The sequence below is a fragment of the Nannobrachium achirus genome, assembly GCF_963921795.1.
Source record: "Nannobrachium achirus genome assembly, chromosome: 12".
NCBI classification, from domain to species: domain Eukaryota; kingdom Metazoa; phylum Chordata; class Actinopteri; order Myctophiformes; family Myctophidae; genus Nannobrachium; species Nannobrachium achirus.
In genome coordinates this window covers 17,045,879-17,054,827 of record NC_137832.1, presented here as the reverse complement: position 1 = coordinate 17,054,827, position 8,949 = coordinate 17,045,879, and positions in this window count along the sequence as shown.

The following is an 8,949-nucleotide window of genomic DNA, read 5'->3' as shown; positions in this document are numbered from 1 at the left end:
GCACGAGGCAGGATGGAGGAAGCACGACTCAACTTTGAGCGTGAACCAACAGAGGAGGGTCGCGAGACACTGAACGAGGCCAAACAGTCTCTCTTCAGCACCTACGACGCCATCAAAGGGGAAGAAGTGATGGAAAGTGTGCGAAGAGTGCAGGCAGCGCAAGGTGAAAGGCAATACGGGGAGGCCTGGAAGGTAATAAATGAGATGACAGGGCGGAAGAGGGCCAAGGAGGGCCAGGTGGAGGGACACAGTCCAGAGGAGAGGGTGGCAACATGGTTCGACCACTTCCAGAGGCTCCTGGGAACATCAGTGGAAGAGGGAGAGGAGGAAAATATACCGACAGTCCTCCAGGGCCTGAACATCGACGATGGACCCTTCACAATCAGCGAGCTCGCCAGGGCAAAATCCACCCTAAGAGAGGGAAAGAGTGCTGGGCCGGATGGCATACCCCCAGAGGTCTTGAAGAACTGCGACCTAGACAACCTCATCCTAGACTTTTGCAACAATGCTCTACAGCACAACAAGCAACCTGAAATATGGTCTCTGTCTAATATCATCCCGGTGCCTAAAGCTGGAGACCTCTCAAAGCCAGACAACTACAGAGGCATCAGCCTGACATGTATCACTGCTAAGGTCTTCAACCGAATGATACTGAACAGGATACGGCATGCCATCGACCCTCACCTGAGAGAGAACCAAAATGGTTTTCGAGAGGAGAGAACAACCGTAGCACAGATCCTGGCATTAAGGAGATTAATAGAGGAGGTGAAAAAGAACAACCTAGCAGCTGTACTGTGCTTCATTGACTTCAAAAAGGCTTTTGATTCTATCCACAGAAGCAAGATGGTGAAGATCCTTGAGGCCTACAATGTCCCTCCCAACATTCTCCGGGCTATCGAGACCATGTACGCAAAAACAAGGGCCAAAGTGGTGACCCCAGATGGCAGCAGTGACATCCGAGCTGGGGTAATGCAAGGAGACACCCTAGCCCCCTACCTCTTCATCATAGTTCTAGATTATGCGCTCAGGAAAGCCATAGGGGGACGGGAACAAGAGCTTGGCTTCACGCTAACACCAAGGAGGTCAAGACGGCATCCCGCAGTAGTTCTGACAGACCTGGACTATGCGGACGACATCAGCCTGCTCTCCGACAGCATGGAACAAGCACAAGAACTCCTGAACAGGGTGGAGATAGAGTGTGCCAAAGTTGGTCTCAGGCTAAACGCTAAGAAAACTGAGGTTATCACCTATAACCTACCTGATCACTCACCTCTGACAACAACAGAAGGAGCTGTGTTGAAGGAAGTCAAGGACTTCAAGTACCTGGGCGCATGGGTCGACTCAACTGAGAAAGACCTTAAAGTAAGGAAGGCACTCGCTTGGAGGGCCCTGAACGGCATGAACAGTGTATGGAACTCTAACCTCCCCCGCCAAATCAAACTTAGCTTCTTCTTTGCAACGGTGGAGTCTGTTCTCCTCTATGGCAGTGAATGCTGGACCCTGAAGCCAACCCTGCAGAAGTCTCTAGACGGGTGCTACACTAGAATGTTGCGTGCAGTACTCAACATCAACAGGAGTGCACATGTTACAAACGAGAGCCTGTATGAGGGAATACCAAAGGTAAGCGAGAAAATTGCCACCAGAAGAATGAGACTAGCAGGACACTGCCAAAGACACCAGGAGCTTCCAGCCAGCAAATTGGTACTGTGGGAGCCAACACACGGGCACCGGCCGCGAGGACGTCCCACAAAAACATACGTGGACATACTCAAGGAAGACGTAGGGACACAGAACACCAATGAGCTGGCCAGATGTATGGAGAACCGAGATGACTGGAAACAACGATGGAGGGCTCGTCTGAGGACGACCTAGATAGATAGATAAATGGGTTAAAGTCTTGGAAGACTTTTTGAAATGAACAGGTGAGTATAAAAATGTTTATGAAAAGCGCTCAGGTTGCGCAGTGGTAAAGTCTCTGCCCACCACCACGGAAGGTTGTGGGTTCGAATCCCCTGTGGTGCAACCGGCTATGTCAGGCGTCTGTGCGAACACAATCGGTCCGTGTTCGGGGGAGGGAAGCCGGACGGGGAGGGTGATACTGGTCATTGCATGTATTCATACGGGCTGGGATGGCACCTGTCAGCAGGGAGTGTTGGGTGGGAGGAGTAGGACGAAGGCTCTACCTCCTCCTGGTGGGGGCTCCTCACTGGCAGGTAGGATACAACAGCTGTGACAACACAGAAATGTGTGTGGGGAGGAACCAATTGGTATAACAACTACATTGAAAAAGGGGTCAAAATAATTAGCTAAAAACTAAATTATATACATTTATTTATGTATTTATTTAGGGTGCAACATATCGAACCGAATAGCAAATCTAGCTTGCTATTCTACAATATTGATTACGATATTTTCAACTGAAATGACGAACAGATGGCGACTTATGTTCTCAGCTAGCGTAATTCTGTGGAATGGCTGTCTGGCTAAGTGAGACTACTTGGGAGATAACAGGGCATCGTTCAATGTCTTTGACTTTTTTCCTTTTCCATTTTTGTCAAATTATACAGTATCGCATGACGCAACAAACACAGTATGTGTTTGCGGGAAGATCTGCAAAACTCACGCAGGCCTACTGACCCACCAGCGCTACTGCAAATGTAGAGGTGAGAAAATAGTTTCTTATATCACAATGTGGAAATGGTCAGTTGATTTATTTTTTATTTTGTACTAAATGTTAAAAGTAGATTGTGTCAAGCGTAATAATGACTGAGCAGAAACTGAACTGCTGACAGCGGTGCCGCCCCGGACAGTTTATGGTGGCGCGCATATAAGTGGTGTAAAGTAACTAAGTACATTTACTTAAGTACTGTTTTGAGGTTATTTGTACTCTTCTTGAGTATTTCCAATTTCCAATACTTTTACTTCTACTCCACTACATCTATGACCCAAATATAGTACTTTTACTCCACTACATTTTAAAAAAAAACTTGAGTTACTAGTTATTTTGCAGATATTAAATTATAATATTATAAAACATGAATAAACCACTGTGGCCCTATTTTATACCGTGGCTATTTGAGCATTGTGAGCTTGTAGATCTGCTATTTTCAAACATTTTCTACTTTTACTTTTGGTACTTTTAGTACCTTTTGAGGCCAACACTTTTGTACTTTTACTCAAGTACATTTTGAATTCTGGACTTTTACTTGTAACAGAGTTTTTCTACATTGCAGTATTGATACTTTTACTCAAGTAAAAAATGTGAGTACTTTATCCACTACTGCATAACAACGGAAGTAACTTTACTTGCAATACTTTACTTGCCAGCCAGGCAAAAGGCAGTGCTCAACAGTCATGCTGGTTGCCAGGTGGAAACTATTGAGAAATGTGTTAGTCTGGCCATTGATTGATTGATGCTGGAACCATATTTTGTATCTTCTTTATCTTGTAGATGATGGCACAGCACAGGCCTCCGCTGTGAATGTCTCGCCCTCGTCCCACTGGCTCCTGTAAGTCCCTCAGCTTGTCAATCACCAATTAATTCATTTATCTGTCTGTTGTCGAGTTTTCTAACAAGGCTCTCATTCAGCCCATCAGAAAATGTATACAAATAATTTAAGACACAAACACTAGACTGTCATTTGAGGTCTATTAGATCAAATCTTTTATAGCATCAGAACGAGGATGTTTGTTTTGAGTATGAATCACATGAACTGAATATGAATTTGTGTTCCAAATGAGCTCTAGTTTTAACTTGACCACTTAAAACTCTATATGCACTGACGCTTGTAGATCAGCTGTTTCTGCTAAATATTCCCCTATGACATGAGCAGACTGTGCTAGGGTTCAAGTGGTTAATGTGGGCCTCTGCATTGTTTATAAGTAATTCAAACTAAATGTAGTAGACTTGACAGGAAATGGGGGGAGAGAGGGGGAGTGACATGCAGCAAATGTCGTCCGGATCGGGAATCGAACCGGCGCCACCGCCAGGCATCCATGCCTCTGTGGTATTGCCTAAGTGGTATGCGCCCGAACCCCAAACGGTTTTAAAGTTGCTTTATTCAGTATTTAGATATTTGATAATTTTATCAGACACGCCCCCTTCCTATTGTAACTTCAAACTCTACTTTAACCATGTTAGATTCATTGAAAACATCCTCGGTTCTGTTGACTGATATTGACATTTTAATGCGTTAGGGTCAGTGTTTTTTATGTTCTTGGAAGAATGCTTATTTGTTTTTGGAAAAATGTAGATTTTTACACTTAAACACTGACTGCCCCCTCACATTTTAGAAGGACAATATCAGGACAAATAGAGTTTGAAGTTACAATGGGTTTGTATAGGAAGATACAAACCTATTGATAATATATATCCAAGTTCTTATAGTAACTGTGCTGTGATCTTGCTCTCTTCAGGCCTCATCCTCTCAGTTACTATGTCCATCGTTGTCAAGTTCAACATGACTCACTGGTAAGCGAGTGCATCCATTATAGTCCAGCAGCAAAAGTGGTCAAAATTATATTTTTATTAGTGAAAGAAATTGTCTATACATGAAACCACCAGCTGTCAGCATTGAGCTTTTTTAATATGGGATATGTGACCATACATCTATTATCTGTCCAGTGGTGCCTGCTGTCATCTGACTAGCTCACCACCATGGGAGGCTTCATTTCATTCATTAAGCGTCATACGAAACTTGGCCAAATTGCCAAGTGTGGGACATGCATGCCTGCAAACAGACAAAGCCAGATGTAGGAGCTGTTGGCACCACTCAAAAACAATTCTTGCCCAATAGTAAATGGTACCTTTATATACAGTAGCGCTTTATTCCAAAGCGCTTTTCTTTGTGCATTACATTCATACACTGATGGCAGAGAAAACCATGCAAGGCACCAATGAGCACATCAGGAGCAGTTAGGGGTTCAGCATCTTGCTCAAGAAGAAGCCTGGGTGATCGCGTTATGATCACTGTTGTAGGAAGTGTATAATTTCCCTAACCAATCAGAGTGCAGAGAGCGCCGCACCGAATGTGTTGACGTCATGACGCAGCAGCGTTCTCTGCGCTGAGCAGAGGAGCAGAGGGGGGTGGGGGGAGGAGAACACATGCTATTGGCCAGAGACTCGCGGAGAGATTCGCCACGCCCGTCCATCTGCATACAGAAACTGTCCGTGTTGGCTCAGAGTGCTGCCGTGAGCTCAGCTGGTGGTTTCATGCCTATATAGACAATATCTTTCACCAGTTAAAAGACTATACCACATTTCCCACCCCAGTGGCTGCCAGACTATTACACATCTCACTGCTACCTGTGTGCACGATGTATCCCATTAATTGGGTGGTGGGTGGGTGTCAAAAGCAGAGGCAGCCAACCCTGATCACATTTGATTCCTGTTATACTTGTTTGACATGGCTTACGATAGGTATATGTGCTGAAATAACTGTTTTTTTGTCCATAGATGGGGTACGATGCGGATGAAGCTTTTCCACTGAACTTTTAAATGTTTTTGATATGTTTGTTTGTTGTTTACTGTTGTTGGTAGATTGTTACATTTTAATTTAATACATGTGCAATAAAATTGTTATGTTCAAAAGGTGATTTATTTTGACTAACAATTTTGCAAGTATTTACATTGTTGCATACATACCACTAAATGGGGGACTTCAAAGCTGTCAGAGCAGACCTGGTGTAGTACATGGTGATGAAGGTATTAACAATTAATCACTAATATATATTAGTAATGTCAGTGGTTAACATTATTTCAATTTATTTTTCCCCCTAAAAGACTAATGCTAATCTAGACAAATGTTCACATTGGAATGTTAAAGTGACTGTCTAGTATCTACTCTTTGTTAAAGTTACAAATTTGACTTCTAACTTGGCCCAAAACACAATCTTGTGCTTGTTGTGATTGTTAGGGGTCTATTAGGCACCTGTCGTACAGTTTCCCCAGCAGCCCTCATAGCTTAGAGTGGAGCCCATAAGCCTATCGCTTTTATGCTAGTTGTTGCGGTCAAGTCTTTGTTTTCTTCCCTCCATGAACATGTTACTTGTGTGTAATGACAACAAATAACAGATTGATGAAAAACAATCACTTTAGACTGCAAAAAAAAAATAGCGTAAAAGCGATAGGCTTATGGGCTCCACTCTGCTATGAGGGACTCCCAGACTCCTCCTGAAGATGGGAGGAGTCGGTTTACTAGGGTACCCTCTGTATACACTTTATTACTATACGTCTGTTTACGTTGAGTGGGAAAACAATGTTGCATAATCATCTGGGGACCCCCCCCCCCCCAAAATAATTAATTTGGGGAACCCACAGGTTGAGAACCACAGGCCTATATAACATCACAACAGGCAGCCCTCATCATGGTTGCAACAGGAGCTGTATAGGCCGTTATTGGTAAACATCTCTGGATAATGTCAGAGGCTTATTGCTGAAGAGGTTAATCCTCCTGAGCAATGAAGAGATTTATCTGGTGTGATGATGGCTACAGTGTTAGTCATTCACTCTGCACGCCTCGGCCGCTCACTGTTTTGTACGGCCACGAATTCGCCGAAGATAGGCCTATTCTTCAACCAATAAAAAGGTGAGTGCTGAAAAGAATGCAATGTAGTCTATGTTTGGACCTGTAATTCCAGATGATCCATCATCAGGGGTTGACACTAAGGTCTCAGAGGCACTTGCCCATTGGGCATGTACAGGTCATGTTCTACTTGCCCAAAGGTCATGCCCACTTGCCTCGAAAAGTAAATTGTTCATTATAAAACGATAGTTAAGATTTGAATTACCGCTCAATTTAACACTTTTTTCTTTACTTTCTGAGGCTGTGTGATTAAAAAATGTCATACTGTACCTCAGCACTTATAATCCAAATACCAAATATCTACATGGCTATGATTGATTATGTCTATGGTTTCACACTTTTACATTTTTAAGCGTAGCAACAGTAAAAACGGCACATTATAGGTGTGCTCTTATTTTACATTCTACAGACCAGAAGACAGAGTGCGCTGGACATGTTCAGGTGTTTAGACAGATATCTGGTGTTGTGTTTATAGACGGTTGCGTCCCCTCTCAAATAAGCACTTGCCCAGTTGGGCAACCAAGCAAACTTCACCTGCCCGGACGTTTTAATTACCTGCCAGGGGCAGGTGGGCAAGCTTTAGTGTCAATGCCTGCATCATGTTCATAGTAGCCCTCTGTTCGTTCTAAGTAACCCATTCTGTGTACGTTCTCTTTTAGCCACTGAACCTCTCGCATGGATCATCATCTAATGTGCTCTCTGATAACACTTGAGCAGTTCTTTTTATGTTTAAATAGATATATTGTACCGTTGTTAAATGCATTACAAATATATTTAAATATTTCATAATGGCATCTCAAATTAAGAAACATTTTGAACTAACTGGCGTAGGGTGGGGACATTGTTGTGCATAGTGCTGCGTCCCCGGAGCCTCAGCCTGAGCTCTGCGGACGCGCCGCGCCCCCAGCATCGCTCCGTTCGTCTGCTCGTCTCCAGCAGTGAGGTGGCGGCCGGCTACTCCGAGGACGATGAGGTGTTCTCCTCCGCCGACGCCGCGCGCCGCCACTCCAGGAGCAGAGGGAGTCAGAGGTTCGCTCGCTGCTGCACCCAGAGAGCTGCTATCTGTCTAGACTAGAGCACTAGTTTCCCCAAAACAATGAGTCTGAATCCATTGAACCCATTGTTGAGGGGGTCACGGACCCCTTGTTATGGGTTGTGAGTAAATATCACTTAGTTCTTTTTCTTTTTTTTTTTCTTTTTTACGCTTCCTACTAAATAAAAACATTTCAAAAGATCTCAAACTTTTAAAAAAAGTCAAAAAATGATTCAAAAGAATTTCAGAAAATGTCAAAACCAAAAATCTAAACAATTAGCCAGTAGCTATGCCCCTCCCCTAAAAGCTTTTGTCCTATAGCTTAGCAACCGGCAGCTTGCCAAGGCTGTTGCCAAGGCAAACCTTGGCAAGCAGGAAGTTATTCTAAGCTAGCATTGGACAAAAGCTTTTTGGGAGGGGCATAGCTACTGGCTAATTCCAAAAAAAAAAGGAAAACAAAACAAAATAAATTTTGAAGATAGCAAGTCTCAATGCAACACAGCTTGTAGATCGCCTGTTTTCACTCTTTTTGAAACGGGACATACATTTTATTCATATTATATCTTTGTATGTTTGGGCCCCGGGGAGACACCAGTTTGGGGCGGTCCGCCTCCAACCAGGAGGCGAACCCCAGCCCCCCACTCAGCAGACAAGGCAAGCAACCAGAGGAGCGAGTTACGGCCACATCTCTTGCAGGGTCGTTACAGTATCTAATGGGCATCAAGCTGAAAGGTTTGGGAACTCCTTGGTTAAAGGACAACTTTGATTTTTTGGAGTGGTGAAAGCACTCCCAATAGACAGGTATGTCTGTGGGTGGGTGGGTGGGTGGCTGGCTATGTGGCTGGCTGGCTGGCTGGCTATGTCTGTAGCCTGGCATTGCTGGCAATACCTCTAGTGGCCACACACAACACACATGTTAAAGGAGGGGTGCTGTTTAGCAGGCCAGGCACACTCAAAGGAGGGGTGCTGTTTAGCAGGCCAGGCACACTCAACACGCACGCACGCACGCACACACATGGTATAGCTGCTCAGATTCACCACTCCACTTCGAACCGAGGTTTGATTTTTTACAACAAGGGTTCATATTTTAGATTGCAATTAGAGAAAAGAAAAAGTGAGTGTTAAAATGTTTTCATTTGCTTCGTTCTATTGTTTTATTGTGTTTACCATGCTAAAATGTGGGGAATGCGTACGCATGGGGGCATGCTTACAAGTGGCTAAATATGTATTTTTAGACACAATAAGCCAGCCGTTTCTTTATTGATGTTTACAGTAATACTTCTAGCCCCCATAAGTCACATCTAACCATGAAAGGTTGCGTTGTATCTTGGG